The sequence below is a fragment of the Tamandua tetradactyla genome, chromosome 20 (assembly GCF_023851605.1).
Source record: "Tamandua tetradactyla isolate mTamTet1 chromosome 20, mTamTet1.pri, whole genome shotgun sequence".
In the NCBI taxonomy this organism is placed as follows: Eukaryota; Metazoa; Chordata; class Mammalia; order Pilosa; family Myrmecophagidae; genus Tamandua; species Tamandua tetradactyla.
This window is the reverse complement of record NC_135346.1, coordinates 24,027,634-24,042,290: the sequence shown is the minus strand read 5'-3', so window position 1 is coordinate 24,042,290 and position 14,657 is coordinate 24,027,634. Positions and strand designations below refer to the sequence as shown.

Here is a 14,657-nt window from a genome sequence, read left to right as displayed (position 1 = left end):
AGACTCAGGATGGGAAGGCCTAGAACCATCCTGAAGCTACTGAGCTGACCCACTCATCTTTCTGGATGTCCATGCTTTTACTGCTTAGATGACTGCCTAAGAGAAATTCTAGGGAGGGGATTTCCTGGGTGCTAGCTCTGGATGTTCCCATGACGAGCTATAGGGAAAGAACATGTAGCAAGGAAATCAGATTCCCCTTGGAGGGGAATGCCCCGGGAAAGGCCAGTCACACAGTAAAATGTGGCTTAGTATGCTTTTTAGGCCACTAGAGGGGTTTAGGTATAGACATATTGTAGGAGAGGGCCAGGAGTGAGGCTTCCTTACCATGCAGACCTTAGAGAGTGAAAGCAGGCACACACCCGACATCCTCTTCTCCCCAGCCATGGCATACAGTTAGCAGGTGGAAAATGTGTTAGAATACCTGTAAATAGACATGCAGGGACTCTTATAAAAACAGAGTTGAGGAGGGGCCAGGCCTCATTATGGTTTTAATTTGCATTTACCTAATGGCTCATGATGCTGAAGACTTCTTCATATGCTATTGGTCATTCAAATATCTTCTTTTGTAAAGTAAATGTATTTTCTCCATATTTAAAATGCTTTATCTTCTTCTAATTAACTGGCTCTTTGCATATTCTGGATACCAGCCCTTTGAGAGATACATGTATTGTGAATATTTTCTCTCAGTCTGTGGCTGTAAATTTTTTTTTAGTTTTTTAATGGTGTCTTTTGATGAATAGAAGTTTTTAATTGCGATGTTATTTCATTCATCAGTATTTTCTTTCATGAAAATATCTTTTATATCCTATCAGAAAAAAATCTTTACTTACCCCAGAGTCTTAAAAATAGTCTCCTATTGTTTATTTTATGTTTTATAGTTTTAGTATTTCAATTTTGGCTACTATCCATATCTTTTTTTTTTTTTTTTTTTTTTTTTTTTTTTTTTTTTAAAGGAAAGACAGAGAGAAGGAAGGAAGGATAGAAGGAAGGAAGGAAGGAAGAAAGGGAAACATCTTCTTGTTTTTATTGTATTTTGTTTCTCTGTTTTTGTTACATGGGCTGGGGCCGGGAATCGAACCGAGGTCCTCCGGCATAGCAGGCAAGCACTTTGCCCGCTGAGCCACCGCGGCCCGCCCACCATATCTTATTAATATTTGTATATATTGTGAGAAAGGTTTCAAAGTATTTTTTCTCATACAACTATATAGTTTCTCTCCAGTTGTATGTACTAAAAGGCCTGTCTCCTCTGCATTGAATTATATTGGCATCTTGGTAAAAAATCAACTAGCCTCATAGAAATGAGTCTAATTCTGAACTCTTTATTCTATTTCATTGATCTTTATGTCCATGCTTTCACCAATACCACATGCTTCTGATTTCTGTGGTTTCATAATAAATTTTTAAATATGGCAGCAAAGTCCTCTAATTTTGTTGTTCTTTGAGACTGTCTTGGCTATTCTAGGAACTTTCAATTTCCATGTACATTTTAGGAATCTGTCAATTTCTAATAACAATTCTGCCAGTATTTTTATTGCAATTGCATTAAATCTATAATTTGGGGAGCTGGCTATCTTGATAATATTGAGTTTTAAAATTCAAGAATAAGATATATTTCTCTGTATTTTAAGGTCTTTAATTCCTCTCAACACTTGGAGTTTTCAGTGTAGAATTTTTGCATGTCTTTTATCAATTTATTTCTAGGTATTTGTATACTATTTCAGATAGTATTATGTTAGGTTCACTTTCTAATTAACATTAACAAATGGGAATTGAATCAGGAGAAGAAAACTTGGTAGTTGTTACACGGTGGCTATAGGAGACAAAGCCATGTGTGGGCACAGGTGAAGCATCTTTGAAGATGACTTATAGTGGGGATAAATTCTATTCTGAGAAATTAGTAGTCTGAAAGACTGTATAATTCTTCTTTATAAATATGGTCCCATTTGTATTCTCAGGTAGGGGAGGCCCAATGACTCAGTTAACATTATTAATAATAGTCAACTAGAACAACAATTGTTACTGTTTGTGATTGAAGTACACTAAAAATAATTAGAGGAGATCGAAGGCTGCTCCTATAATAACTTCATTCTTTCATATTTGTATTCCAAAATCCTGAGTGGGAGAAAAAGTGGTAGAATATGAGGGATTGTGCTGGGATTTGCACACAGCCCTCAGACTGTCTTCCCTCTGCCCTATAAGTACAGAGTTAGCTGCCCTTTTGGATGAGTTGTTGACAGTTGTGGTGGCTATAGATTATTGTCATACCTCTGGGTTGTGATTTTAGTATGCTTTGCCATCTCCTTCTTTATTGTGTCTACTATATATATATATATTTTTAAAATACTTTTATTGAGATATCTTCATGCATCATACAGTCCACCTAAAGTATACAATCAGTGGCTCATAATATCATCATATAGTTGTATATTCATCACTATGATCATTTTCTGAACATTTGCATTACTCTAGAAAAAGAAATAAAAAGACAAAAGAAAAAAAACCATACATCCCATACCCCTTACCCTTCCCTCTCTTTGACCAATAGTATTGCAATCTACCAATTTTTTTTTTATTAATTAAAAAAATTAACTAACACAACAATAGAAATCAATCCATTCTACATATGCAATCAGTAATTCTTAATATCATCACATAGGTGTATGGTCATCATTTCTCAGTACATATGCATCGATTTAGAGAAAGAAATAGCACTACAACAGAAAAAGAAATAAAGTGATAACACAGAGAGAAAACACAAATAAAAATAAAAAGTACAAAAATATATAAGAGAAAAAAAACAAACAAAAAAAAAACTATAGATCAGATGCAGCTTCATTCAGCGTTCCAAGATAATTACATTACAATTAGGCAGTATTGTGCTGACCATTTTTTTTTTTTTTTAGACGTCATACCATTCTACATATGCAATCAGTAATTCTTAACATCATCACATAGATGCATGATCATCGTTTCTTAGTACATTTGCATCGGTTTACCAATTTTTTTTTTACCCTGTATCTGTCCCCCCCCCCATTATTTATTTACTTTTTGCCCTTGTTTTTTTATTCATCTGTCCATACCCTGGACAAAGGGAGCATCAGCCACAAGATTTTCACAATCACACAGTCACATTGTAAAAGCTGAATAGTTTTGCAATCATCTTCAAGAATCAAGGCTACTGGAATACAGTTCAACAGTTTCAGGTACTTCCCTCTTGCTACATCATTATACCATACACTAAAAAGGGATATCTATGTAATGCATAAGAATAATTTCTTAGATAACCTCTTGACTCTATTTGAAATCTTTCGTCCACTGAAACTTTATTTTCCCTCATTTATCTCTTCCCCTTTTAGATCAAGAAGGTTTTTCTCAGTTCTGTGATACCAGGACCCCAGCTCATCTCTGGGAGTCACGTCCCACGTAGTGGGGAGAACTTTGAGTTCACCTGCTGAGTTGGCTTAGAGAGAGAGGCCACAATCTGAGTGACAATAGAGGTTCTCTGGGAGCGACTCTTAGACATAACTATAAGTAGGCTTAGCTTCTCCTTGGCAGGAATGAGTTTCATAGGGGCAAGCCCCAAGATCGAGGACTCAGGCTATTCACTTGGTTGTCCCCACTGCTTGTGAGAATATCAGGAATTCCCCAGATGGGGAAGTTTAATATTTCTTCCTTCCTCCCCAGTCCCCCCAAGGGACTTTAGCAAATACGTTTTTATTTCCTACCGAAATTACTCTAGAATGTATTGTGATACCACACTAACCTATGCAAACCAACAAGATCTCACTCCCTATTTAAGATTCCATGTAATTATGGTGTTTAAATAAACTGACAAGTTAAATTAGATAATACACTACCAAAAATATAAATTTTGTACCCAATAAACATCTCTTCCTTTGGTCTCATAAAGAAGTTGAAGTTTTAAAATATAGACCATATCATCCTTTCCCCTGTATTCTGATTTACCTTAGTCCTTTCCAGATCAGCTTCATTCATATCTCTAGTCGAGGACTGCTCATTTTTTTCAACTTTTGTAGCAATTGCTGTATGGGGTAATCCTGACTTTCATAGCTTCAGGGTTCTAAATCTGAGTCTCAGGTGTCACAACTAAGACAGTTCCAGGGAATGACCAGGTTCTACACAAATAGCTCAGCATCTCAGAATTTAGAAATAGCAGTTACAAATTTGGAATAGAAGTGATTGCTGAAACAGCTTACAATCTAGGAACTTTACAACAGGTCACAACCTGTTAACCCATGCTCTTGATTTCAGTTCTCTGAGTTTGTATATTATAGCTAGTTCATATATGTGAGGCATGATAATATTTGTGTTTTTGTTTCTGACATTCTCATTCAGCATTCTGTCCTCAAGGTCCATTTACCTAGCTACATGCCACTCAACTTCATTCCTTCTTGCACCTACTCAGTAATCTGCTGTGTGTATACACCACAGTTCCCCCTTCCATTCCACAGTCAATGTGCCCTTAGACCACCTCCATCATTACAAATCTAGAACACTGCCACCATTAACACCAGTGTGCAACTGTCCACTCGAGCCCCACTCTTAGTTGCTCTAAGTATATTCCTACCTATGGGATTTCAGGATCATATGGCAGTTCCACCCCTATCCTCCTGTGGAACCCCACACTGCCCTCCAGAGGGGCTATACCACTCTGCTTCCAAACCAAATGTGAATAGATTCATCTCTTTCTCCACATTTTCTCCGGCACTTGTATCTCGCTGTCCATTTTTAAACAGTTTTATTTGCACATCATGCAATCCAACCTAAGTAAAAAATCAATGGTTACAGCTTTAGTCATGTAACCATGCCTTCACCACCATAATCTATATGAGGATATTTCCTTTATTTCCACAAATAATCCCATACTCCACCTCCATCTCCCCCATTTCTTGACATTTAGTTTTGGTATAATGCCTTTGTTACACTTAGTCGAAGCATATTATAATGTTATTGTTAGCTGTAGACCTTAGCTTGCATTGATTGTATTTATTCCTGTATACCATCCCATTTTCAACACCTTGCAATGTTATTCTCTCTCATGCAAAAAACATTCTTATATTTGTACATTTAATCACCATCATTGTCCACTCAGGCATTCCTAAGTTATACGATCTCAGTCTTTTTCCTCTATTTTTCCTTCTTGCCCCAGCCCTTCTCCCTTAACTATACTCACATTCAGCTTTATTCAGTGTATTTATATTATTTCACCACCATCAGGTAGCATTGTGTTATCCATTTTTGAATCTTTACAATCAGTCCCATTGCACATGCTGTACTTCTTCAGCACCAAATGCCCAATTTCTACCCTTTTTCTATCTCCTGATAACCTGTGTACTTTAACTCTCAAAGTTCACTCATTAATGTTAGTTCATTTTAGTGAGACCATTTAGTATTTGTCCTTTTGTTTCTGGCTAATTTCACTCAGAATAATATCCTCAAGGTTCATCCACATTGTTACATGCTTCGTGACTTTATTCTATTTTACGACTGTGCAGTAGTCCATCACATAAATATACCACAGCTTGTTTAGCCATTTGTCCATTGATGGACATCTGGTCTGTTTTCATCTCTTTGAAATCATGAATAATGCCACTATAAACATCAATGTGCAAATGTCTGCTGCTGTGCTTGCCTTCAGTTCTGAATATAGACCTAATAATGGGATTGCTGGATCATATGACAATTCTATACTTAGCTTCCTGAGGAACTGCCAAACTGCCTTCCAGAGCCGTTGCACCATTCTACATTCCCACCAACAGTGGATGTGCTTCTTTCTTCACATCCTCTCTAGCTCTTGTAATTTTCTGTTGTATTGATAATGGTCATTCAAGTGGGTGTGAGATGATAGCTCATTGTGGTGTTGATTTGCATTTCCCTAATAGCCAGAAAATTGAGCATCTTTTCATATGCCTTTTAGCCATTTGCATATCTTCTTCTGAAAAGTGTCTGTCCATGTATTTTTCCCATTTTTTAATTGAATTGTTTGTATTTTAGTGGTTAAGCTGTAGAATCTCTTTATATATTCTGGATATTAAACCCTTATCCCCTTATCTGACATGTGGTTTCTAAATATTGTCTTCCATGTGTTGGCTGCCTTTTTACTTTTCTGACAACATCCTTTGATACACAAAAGTGATTAATTTTGAGGAGATCCTATTTATCTATTTCTTTTTTCATTGCTCATGCTTTCGGTGTAAGGTCTAGGAAACCACCTCCTATCACAAGATTTATAAGACTTTCCCCTACATTTTCATCTAAAGTTTTTTGGTCTTAGGTCTAATGTTTAGGTCTTTGATCCATTTTGAGTTAAATGTTTGTATAGGGTGTGAGATATGGGTCCTCTTTCATTCTTTTGCATATGGATATCCAGTTTTCCAAACACCATTTATTGAAGAGTCTGCTCTGTACCAGTTGGGATGGCTTGACCACCTTATCAAAGATCAACTGTCCACAGATGAGAGGGTCTATATCTGAACACTCAATTATGTTCTATTGGTCATTATATGTCTCTTTATGCCAGTACCATGCTGTTTTAACAACTGTATATTTGCATTATGCTTTAAAGTCAGGTAGTGTGAGACCTTTCACTTCATTTTTCTTTCTCAAGATATTTTTTATTATTTGGGGCACATTGTCCTTCCAAATATATTTCGTTATTGGTTTTTCTATTTCTATGATGTAAGTTGTTGGGATTTTAATTAAATTGCATTGAATATATAATTCAGTTTGGGTAGAATTGACATTTTAATTATATTTAGTTTTCTAATCCATGAATATGGTATGAAAGTCCATTTGTTTGGGTCTTCCATGATTTCTTTTAGCAATTTCTCACAATTTCCTGTGTTTAGGTCTTTTGTATCTTTACTTAAACTTATTCTTAAATATTTGATTCTTTTGGTTGCTATTGTGAATGGAATTTTTTTCTTGATTCCTTCCTCAGATTGTGCATTACTACTGTATAGAAACACTACTGATTTTTGATTGTTGATCTTCTACCCTGTCACTTTGCTGTATTCATTTATTAGCTCTAGTAGTTTTACTGTGGCATTATTTGGGGGTTTTGACACATAGCATCATGCCATCTGCAATCAGTCAGAATTTTACTTCTTCCTTTCCAATTAGGATGCCTTTTATTTCTTTTTCTTGTCTAATTTCTCTGGGTAGAACTTCCAGCAAAATGTTGAGTAACAGTGATGATAGTGGGCATCCTTGTCTTGTTCCTCATCCAAAAACTTTCAGTCTTTCCCAATTAAAGGATAATGTTAGCTGTGGGTTTTTCCCATTTTCCCTCTATCATGTTGAGAAAGTTCCCTTCTGTTCCTGTTCTCTGAAGTGTTTTCATCTACAAAGAATGTTGAATTTTGTCAAATGCCTTTGCTGTATCAATCAAAATGATCATGTGGTTTTTCCACTTTGATTTATTGATATGATGTATTATGTCAATTGATTTTCTTGTGTTGAACCATCCTTGCATACCTGGAATAAATCCCACTTGGTCGTCTTATGTAATTCTTTTAATGTGCTGCTGAATTCTATTTGCAAGTATTTTGTTGAGAATTTTTGCATCTATAATCATTAAAAAGGTTGATCTGTAATTTTCTTTTCTTGTAGTATCTTTGTCTGGCTTTGGTATTAGGGTAATGTTGGCTTCATAGAATGAGTTAGGTAGTTTTGTGGTGCTGCAGCATTCTCTGCTCTCTCTGAATCTCCCATTCTCCAAAATGTTTCTTCTTTTATAGGACTCCAGGAAACCAATCAAGACCCACCCAAATTGGTGGAGACATACTGTCACCTAACCAGTTTAACAACCACTCTTGACTAAATCACATCATCCAGGGAGAAGAGCTGATTACAGTTTCAAACATACAGTATTGAATAGGGATTATTCTACCTTTATGAAATGGGATTTTGATTAAAATATGGCTTTTCTAGGGGGTATACATCCTTTCAAACCAGCACATGGTCGCTTAGTCACAAACTCTCTCAGTAACTGTCTGAAAATATCTTAAACTCCCATTCATTTTTTTTTTTTTTTCCCATGGCAATCCTTTTTTATTTTTTTTTATTTTTTTATTTTTTAAATTTTTTTATTAATCAAAAAAAAGAAAAGAAATTAACACAACATTTAGAAATCATTCCATTCTACAAATGCACTCAGTAATTCTTAGTATCATCACATAGATGTATGATCATCATTTCTTAGTACATTTGCATCGATTTAGGAAAAGAACTAGCAAAACAGCAGAAAAAAATATAGAATGTTAATATAGAGAAGAGAATTAAAATAATAATACTAATAATATATATATATATATATATATAAAGGAAAAAGAAAAAAAACAAAAACAAAAGATACAAACACACAAACAAACAAACAAAAAACCATATTTCAGGTGCAGCTTCATTCAGTGTTCCAACCTAGTTACATTACACTTAGGTATTATTGTGCTGTCCATTTTTTAGTTTTTGTATCTAGTCCTGTTGCACAGTCTGTATCCCTTCAGCTCCAATTACCCATTTTCTTACCCTGTTTCTAACTCCTGCTGGTCTCTGTTACCAATGATATAGTCCAAGCTGATTCTCGAATGTCGGTTCACATCAGTGGGACCTTACAGTATTTGTCCTTTAGTTTTGGGCTAGACTCACTCAGCATAATGTTCTCTAGGTCCATCCATGTTATTACATGCTTCATAAGTTTAGTCTGTCTTAAAGCTGCATAATATTCCATCATAGGTATACGCCACAGTTTGTTTAGCCACTCGTCTGTTGATGAACATTTTGGCTGTTTCCATCTCTTTGCAATTGTAGATAATGCTGCTATAAACACTGGTGTGCAAATGTCCGTCTGTGTCTTTGCCCTTAAGTCCCTTGAGTAGATACTTAGCAGTGGTATTGCTGGGTCGTAATCCATTCTGCCATTCTATGTCTTTTGATTGGGAAATTCAGTTCATTAACTTTTAGTATTATTACTGTTTGGATAATATTTTCCTCTACCATTTTGGCTTTTGTATTATATATATCATATCTGATTTTCCTTCTTTCTACACTTTACTCCATACCTCTCTCTTCTGTCTTTTCGTATCTGACTCTAGTGCTCCCTTTAGTATTTCTTGCAGAGCTGGTCTCTTGGTCACAAATTCTCTCAGTGACTTTTTGTCTATAAATGTTTTAATTTCTCCTTCATTTTTGAAGGACAATTTTGCTGGATATAGGAGTCTTGGTTGGCAGTTTTTCTCTTTTAGTGATTTAAATATATCATCCCACTGTCTTCTAGCTTCCATGGTTTCTGCTGAGAAATCTACACATAGTCTTATTGGGTTTCCCTTGTATGTGACAGATTGTTTTTCTCTTACTGCTTTCAAGATCCTCTCTTTCTCTTTGACCTCTGACATTCTAACTAGTAAGTGTCTTGGAGAACGCCTATTTGGGTCTATTCTCTTTGGGGTGCGCTGCACTTCTTGGATCTGTAAATTTAGGTCTTTCATAAGAGTTGGGAAATTTTCAGTGATAATTTCTTCCATTAGTTTTTCTCCTCCTTTTCCCTTCTCTTCTCCTTCTGGGACACCCACAACACGTATATTTGTGCGCTTCATATTGTCATTCAGTTCCCTGATCCCCTGCTCAAGTTTTTCCATTCTTTTCCCTATAGTTTCTGTTTCTTTTTGGAATTCAGATGTTCCATCCTCCAGTTCACTAATTGTAGCTTCTGCCTCTTTAGATCTACCATTGTAGGTATCCATTGTTTTTTCCATTTTTTCTTCTTTGTCCTTCACTCCCATAAGTTCTGTGATTTGTTTTTTCAGATTTTCTATTTCTTCTTTTTGTTCAGCCCATGTCTTCTTCATGTCCTCCCTCAATTTATTGATCTGGTTTTTGAAGAATTTTTCCATTTCTGTTCGTATATTCAGCATTAGTTGTCTCAGCTCCTGTATCTCATTTGAACTATTGGTTTGTTCCTTTGACTGGGCCATATCTTCAATTTTCCGAGCATCATCCATTATTTTCTGCTGGTGTCTGGGCATTTGATCAGATTTCCCTGGGTGTGTTACGCAGCTGGTTGAAAGCTTTTTCTGTGAAATCTCTGGGCTCTGTTTTTCTTTTCCTGCCCAGTAGGTGGCGCTCGTGGCGCTGGTCTGTCTGCACTGCAGTTGGCCCGGGAAACCGCGCGTGGAGGTGGGGGTCGCTGGCCGCCGCGGCTTGGGAGAGTGCCGGTCCTAATTGCCCAGCTGGCCCGAAACGCCAAGCGTGACGGGAGGGCCCCGCTATCCAACGTTCCCAGTCAGGCCGGTGAGCCACGTGCGTGGAGGGGACCCCAGTCGCCAGCCGCCCCGGCCGGGAAAACGCGCGCCCCTCGGGTAGCTCACCGCAGCAGATTCTCCCTGCCCGTTCAGCTGTTCCAGAATGGGGTACGCTGTCTTTTTGGTCTCTGTCGTGACTCCAGGAGCTGTTTCGTATTGTTTCTGTTTCTTTAGTTGCTTTTCTGGAGGAGGAACTAAGACCCGCGCGTCTTACTAAGCCGCCATCTTCTCCGGACTCCCATTCATTTTTGAAGGGTAGTTTTACTGGGTATAGAATTCTTGGTTAGCTATTTGTCTCTTTAAGAATCTTAAATATATCATACCATTGCTTTCTCATTGCCATGATTTCTGATGAGAAATCTGCACATGGTGTTATCAAACTTTCCTTGTATGTAATAGATTGCTTTTCTCTGGCTGCTTTCATAATTTTCTCTTTGTCTTTGACATTAGACAATCTGATTATTAATTGTCTACTTGGATATGTTCTGTTTGGTATACATTACACTCCTTGGATCTGTAATTTTATGTGTTTAATAAGAGATGGAAAATTTTTAGTGATTATTTCTGCCATTAGTCTTTCTGCCCCTTTTCCCTTCTCTTTTCCTTTTTGGATACCCCTAATATGTATATACATGTGCTTCATATTGTCATTCAATTCCCTGAGACCCTGTTCCTATTTTTCCATTCTTTTCCCTATGTTTTCTTTTGTGTGTAGGATATGAGATGTCCTATTCTCTATTTCACTAATCCTTCCTTCTGCCTCTTCAAATCCATTGTTGTAGGTCTCCATTGTTTTTTTCTTCTCTTCTCCTGTGCCTTTCATTTCCATAAGTTCTGTCATTTGTTTTTTCAAACTTTCAAGTTCTTCTTTATGTTCACCCAATGTTTTCTTTATATTCATCATCTCTTTTGCCATAGCTTCTTTCAACTTGTTGATTTTATTTTTTATGCAATTATCTGTTTGAATATCCTTAATTAGTTGTTTCAATACAGTATCTCATTTGGAATATTGGCTTCTTCCTTTGGGCCATATCTTCAATTTTCCTAATATGACTTATTATTTTTGCTGATGTCAAGGCATTTGATTTCCTTAATTAGTTTATTCAGGAGGTCATTCTCACTCTTTCACCTAGGGTTTTCTTTTTGGTTGGCTTTGTTCTCTATCTGTTCATTGGCTTTCAGTTGAACTTATTCTAGACCTCTAGCACAGCTTCTATTTAATTGGTCAGACTCTTTCAGCTCTTGTTTTTCTGGTTCTTGTCCTGACTGTATGGAACCTTTTTTTGAAGAGGATCTTCTTAGATATGATTGACCCCAGTCAGATTTTCCAAGGCCAGACAGGCTCATGTCTCAGCAGGAGAGAGTAGCCAGTATCAAGTTTCCCTGAGTGTGAGACCTAGTAGGTTGTCAGACTTTCCTATGAAGCCTCTAGATGCTGTGCTTTTCCTATCCTGCCCAGCATGTGGCACTTGCCAGCCTACACCTTCCCGCAGCATAAAGTGATGTGGTACCTTTAATTCCCGGCAGCCTCTCCCTGCCAGTGGTGTGGCTGAGAAAGAGGCTGAGATAGAGAACAAGCTTAGGTTGCTTCTGTTTTCCAGCCCCTGGGCCTGAATTCCCTGAAAGAAGTTAGCCACTCAAGCTGGGCCCCACCACCCTTTTCTTGGGGACGGTACACCCTTTAGGGAATTATCCCCATTCACCTGACTAGTTATTTTACTACTAGTTCAAACATGCCTTAATTTCACCCTTGCCTAGGGCAGTGTTGGAGCCTGAGAGTACTCTCAGTTCCATCTAATGAGGTGTTAAGAAGCAAAACAAGCAAACACAAAAGTATTTTCAGAGTTGTTTCCCAGCTCCTGGGTTTGCCAATCAAGAAATAGAGTTGGTACGTGTTTCTGTATGTCCCTTGGCATTATGTGCCCTCTTTTTCTTAGAGCCCAGCCCTTTTTTCAGTATTTTGTCTTGTCCAACTCAAAAAGCTGCTTTTTTTTCCTTTTTCCTGCCAGCCCTAACCCATCTCTGCCAGGCTGAAAACTCCTGATTCCTTTAGTGCTTATTCCAGTTTTATCTGTGCTTAGGGCTTATTTTCAGCAGTCCAAATTTGTTAATTAATTCTGCACTTGGAACTTGGTTGAGTTACAGTCCTTATGCCTAGTAGGATTTGTTTCTTTTTTCTCTTGGAAACCAGCCTGTTGTGCAGGGGGGTGGGGTACTGGCCTTCGCATGTAGCTTGGGAGACTTGCAGTTCTGCGTGGGACCTCAGCCATTCCACCCATTCCAGACTGGTGTACAATGTGTGTACAGTCACTGATATCCCCCCAGCAGTTGTCCCTTACAGTTCCTGGCTATTTCCTAGCTGCACTGGGGGAGAAACTAAATTCCACACTTCACTACACCACCATCTTGCCACACCTTATCCCATGATATGTTTTTAACAAACAACAAGGCAAGGATAGATGAAGAAAATATAGTATATTTTTATCTCAGTGCATGTCAGTGAGAATCATGCTGTAAAATTTCAGTTAATAATGAAACAGGAGTGACAATGATCAGATCAAAAACAAAATGAATTTGTAATCATACTTTTCATAATAAGCTACAAAATATGTCAATATCGTGTCCTGTATTTATCTCTAAAGCAAGTCATGTCTCTGTTTATTTTTCAATAGTTTATAATTTGTCATCTCTTTTCTGTTACCTATGGAGTAAAATTCTGAAATAAAAATGTTAAAAAAAAAGGATACCCAGATATATATATATTTTTTTCTTTGCAGAATGACACTTCAGTGATAAAAAAAAGGCCAATTTTCTAGCTTACATACTATAAACTACTTTTAATAGTTATTCTCCAAAAGAAAATCATATGCCTGTTAGTTTGTTTTCTCACCAATAGAAAAAAAATACGGATATGCTTGTTGGGATGAGAATATTTTCTTCATTTGAGTTTCTGAGTACAGGGAACAACATTGAATATTGCTGATTTATTGTGGCCCCAGCAAATGCCATTTAAATTTTTTGCTTTTCAGTCAATTAATATTTATTGAATGCTTTCTCTATGCCAGATGTTGTGCTAGGCACCAGAGTTACAAAAATGATTGAAACACAGTTCTTTTACTCAAGAATCCCATGCTCTGTTGGAGAAGGCATACAAGTGCTTTAGGCTGAAACGCAAGATTTTAAGGTCACCAAGCAAAGAGTGATTTATTTTGCCTGGAAAAATACTTTTCATAGCTGAAGCAGCATCTGAGAGGAGACTTGAAGGAAAAGAGGCTGACCATTATACATTTTACACAAGGAAACAGTATAAAATCTCCAAAGGAAAGTTCTATTTTGTATTTTGTGAGCTGTCTGTGTAACTGGGACTGAGCACTTATTGGGGGCAGGGGACAGAGGCTGTTGTCCAGATGTGCGGTTGGGAGAGCACAGGCTCCTATCTAGCCCATCTTCCCATCTTCCCAATCACGTGCCCACTATCTGCAGAAGAAGAGAAAACACAAAACCTCCTGTCACTAACACCTCCTGCAAAGTCTGTCCAGCACTCCATACTTCTGTTTTTAAAGGAGGAAGAAATAGGGGGTGCATGGTAGTCGCGTGGTTAGAATGCCCCCCTTCCATGTGGGAGACCTGGGTTCGGTTCCTGGAGCATGCACCCAAAAAAAAGGAAGAAAAGGGGAGGAAGAAATAAACGGAGAGCAGGGTCTTTCTGCCACTTCCTGGCTCTGAGACCCTAGTTGTTGGTGGTCAAATCTCAGTTTCTTTAACTGTGAGTTTTTGTGAGGATGAAAGGAACACATGTAATGCCCCCAGCAAAGTGCCTGACACAGAGAAATGGTAGCCTTTATGATGATGTTGTTGATGATGATGATGATGATGAAGAATGGGGGCTGGGCATCATTTCCTGGCCAGGTCACTGTGCTGCCTTGGGAAGATTCTTTAACGTCTCAAGAGGTGAGCAAGAACAGCGTGCTCTTGGCCAACCTGGCTCGGGCCCAGAGAGACTTCCTGCCATCTGCACTTCCCTTGCCGTTGTGCCTGTGGCTCAGGTGGTGTGGGCAGCTGCTCCAACTGTTGCTGCTGCTTCCCTGACAGCTGCAGTGAGCCTGGTACTGGCCGATTAATTCACACCTCAGTGGAAACCATAAGCTCTAAAAAAATCCCAGCAGTAGGGTCCCCTTCCTCCCCTTGGCCTCTCGCCCCTGCCTGCTCCATCCCTTAGATCACCTATTTTCACTTTCTTCTCATTGTGCCTTAATTTCTGTTCTGTTTCTTTGACCAACCCCCATTGACCTTTTCCCTCTCCGCTCTCCCTCTTCTCTTCTTTCACTTTTGCTTCCC

At 38.0% G+C, this 14,657-nt stretch overlaps 1 pseudogene; it reads left to right on the top strand.

Annotated features, from left to right (window-relative positions):
- Positions 1 to 14,440, top strand: part of LOC143664299 (cytoplasmic aconitate hydratase pseudogene) — a 41,100-nt pseudogene extending 26,660 nt beyond the window's left edge.
- The last annotated feature ends 217 nt before the right edge of the window (positions 14,441 to 14,657 follow it).